Genomic DNA, 3,079 nt, shown 5'->3' with positions numbered 1-3,079 from the left:
GGCCACATCTATCAGTGTTTTCCTGTTCTCTTTGCTTATGTTGATTTGTTCCAAAGACAGATGTGCCTTTTCCTTTGAAGCTTCAGATCCCTATATTATTATTATTATTATTATTGGGGTGAAGACCCTAATAATAAACACACAATTATGAAACCACCCCCATACAGGAGTTCTTCGATTAGATGCAACTATCGTTTGTGTTAAAGATAGTATTTGAAGGGGTATTCTGTATCCTGCATACCCTTTAATACAATTAAGTTAATAAAACGTGCTGACTTTCTGAATACGCTTAAAGGGATAAATAGTCCTTTCAGTGCAGAGGAAAAGAACAGACCTTGCTCTAGCAAAGGGCCAAAACCAAGGGAATATTAGGGCCCCCTAACCGTCTTAAGTGTAGAGTTCAGTAGTGTTAAGTATATTCACACTGCTGTGCTATAAATCCCTAGAACATTGCCATCCTGCAACCCTGAAACCATATACCTGTTAAATATTTATCTCCCTCCTCCCCCAGCCCTTGGCAACCACCTTTCTTTTTTGTTTCTGTGCTTTGGACTACTTTAGATACTTCGTATGAGTGGCATCATTGCAACATTTATCCTTTTGTCATTGGCTTATTTCAGTTAGCATAACGTCCTCAAGGTTCATCCATGTTGTAGCCTGTGGGAGGACTGCCTTCCTTTCTTAAGGCTGAATAATATCCACCGAATGTGTCCACCATATTTTCTTTATCCATTCATTCGTCAAGACGTCTTGGCTTTGTGAAGAATGCTGTAATCCACATGGGTGTACACATATCTTTTGGGATCCAACTTTGAATTCTTTGGATATTGAAAAGTTCAGGACATGGCTGTTTTCCAACTTTGTGTATTTTTTTGAGCTTATTCCTCCAACGTCGCATTCTGTGTGTGAGATACAACCAAACTGTTTCCTGGAGCTTCAGATGATTCAATTTCATTGCTATATGATACTTCCTTTTATGATTTTACCCAAATGTACTCATCTATTTTAGTACGATGGGCGTATGAATTATTTCTGGTTTGGGCCTAGGACAAACAATTCTGCTACGTGCTTTTTTAGTCAACCATCTTGGTGAGCATGTGCTAGAGTTTCTCTAAGATTTATACCCCAGAGTAGCATTGCCAGGCCATAGGTGTGTATATACTCAAGTATACTAAACACTTAAAATTTCTTTTCCAAGGGGATTATACCAGTATAAATTCTTGCCACAAGCATATGAGAGTTTTCAATGCTACACATCCTGACCGATATTGGGTGTAACCCGTGTTAAATTTTTACTAACTCAGAGGGTGTATGATGGTAACTTATTTTGCAATTGCCATTTTTACCTAGGAATCTCACAAGCCAAGAGAGGCCATTAGTCACTTACATTTTTCAAGGTTCATATGATATAAAAAAAAAATGCGAAAACACAAATGTAATATACTCTTATTGTGCTATTTACAAGATAATGACAATTAAAAAAAATAGCCTGTGGTACATTATGAAAGGAATGAAATGCAAGTTTATTTTTTTTCAGTATATGAAGTTTATTGTCAAATTGGTTTCCATACAACACCCAGTGCTCATCCCAAAAGGTACCCTCCTCAATACCCATCACCCACCCTCCCCTTCCTTCCACCCCCCATCAACCCTCAGTTTGTTCTCAGTTTTTAAGAATCTCTTATGCTTTGGCTCTCTTCCACTCTAACCTCTTTTTTTTTTCTTCCCCTCCCCCATGGGATTCTGTTAAGTTTCTCAGGATCCACATAAGAGTGAAACCATATGGTATGTCTTTCTCTGTATGGCTTATGAAATGCAAGTTTAAAGTCTTATGATGAACATCTTCAATCCCATTCATGTATACTTACAAATGTATGTGTAAATCTCATTGACAGGTAAACATAAAGTCTCCGATAACATGAAAAAGTTCTCCTGAAGGACCTTTTCAGATCCAAGTCCAGAGCAAAATGGTCATGTGACTCCCTCCACCTACCCCCCCTGAACTCAGCCTCCAAGCCTCCACTTTCACTCTCGAGAAAACCGTCCTTAATGTCTGCCGGACCTATTGGTTTTACCCGAATTTGTTCAGGAAATACTTTAAAATGAACATTGGGGGAAAACCTGAAAAACAATTCACAAAAGGATAGTCTAGTGGGGGCATCAAGAAAAGATGAAGATACCTCTTGCCTTGACTTGTGAGAATATCTGTTTATCCAACAAGCATTGGCTAAGCACTTTCAAAATCAAGGAAGTGCGCTGAGCACTTTCGAGGAAACAAAGAAGAGTAAAACCAGGTGCCCGCCATCGCTGAAGCTCATATGCCAGTTGGGGAGCTAAGGGAAACAGAGGCAGTAAAGGGGTTGAAAGAGATGGCCCTTGAGATAGAACGGAAATATGAAGAGCTGTTCACCTGGTGGTCAACAAGTATGCTTCCACTAGAATTAATAGCGTGTGTAGACGGCCAGGACGCTGGGAAAGCTCAGGGCCAGTTGGGAGAACACTTAGAAGTGCTCTGTGGACAGTCTGAAGGTCAGCCTTGGCGATAGCGATAAGGGCAATTAGTAAAATGTAAAACTGGGGCCAGATTCTCCGTGCATTAAGTGTCATGACAAATACAAACCATTAATAATAGACTATCAGCAATTTAAAAGAGAGTAGTGACATGGACCTTACTTTGCATGTCCCAAAGATAATCCTTGTGGGAGTGGAAAGGATCATAGAGGAGACGACCCTCTAGTCTAGATATTAAAATAAGGACCTTCAGGGAGGAACTTGGCAGGGGGCAGGGGAGGGCAGCCATTTTGTGGGCTGACCCCATCCCTGTAAGACCCAGATCTTTTCCAGTATACCACCTGCTCTTTTCCTGAGTCGCTTGACCAGTAACTGGCTGCTCTGGAACCACCAATCAAATGGGTCTCGGAACAATCCTGTTTCCTGAGGCAGCCAGTGGGTCCTTGGGACAACCCTGGGCTATAGCCACCCGCCTAGGCCTGTTCCACAGAATGTGAGAACTGTATCGCTGAAAGGCATCCTAGACTCCAACCCGGTGCCTACATGAGGACATTTAGGTCCAGAGAAG

The 3,079-nt window shown here is 41.3% G+C and overlaps 1 non-coding gene across 1 annotated transcript; it reads right to left on the bottom strand.

Annotated features, from left to right (window-relative positions):
* Positions 1 to 264: 264 nt before the first annotated feature.
* On the bottom strand, positions 265 to 406 carry LOC128775195 (small nucleolar RNA SNORA22). Its single transcript, XR_008419838.1, has one exon. It is a non-coding gene; the product is annotated as a small nucleolar RNA SNORA22 (small nucleolar RNA).
* Positions 407 to 3,079: the final 2,673 nt, after the last annotated feature.

The sequence above is a fragment of the Panthera pardus genome, unplaced genomic scaffold (genome assembly GCF_024362965.1).
Source record: "Panthera pardus isolate Hobbes unplaced genomic scaffold, ASM2436296v1 HiC_scaffold_6, whole genome shotgun sequence".
Classification (NCBI taxonomy): Eukaryota; Metazoa; Chordata; class Mammalia; order Carnivora; family Felidae; genus Panthera; species Panthera pardus.
Note: the sequence above shows the minus strand (reverse complement) of the source record. Positions and strands in the feature narration are given on the sequence as shown.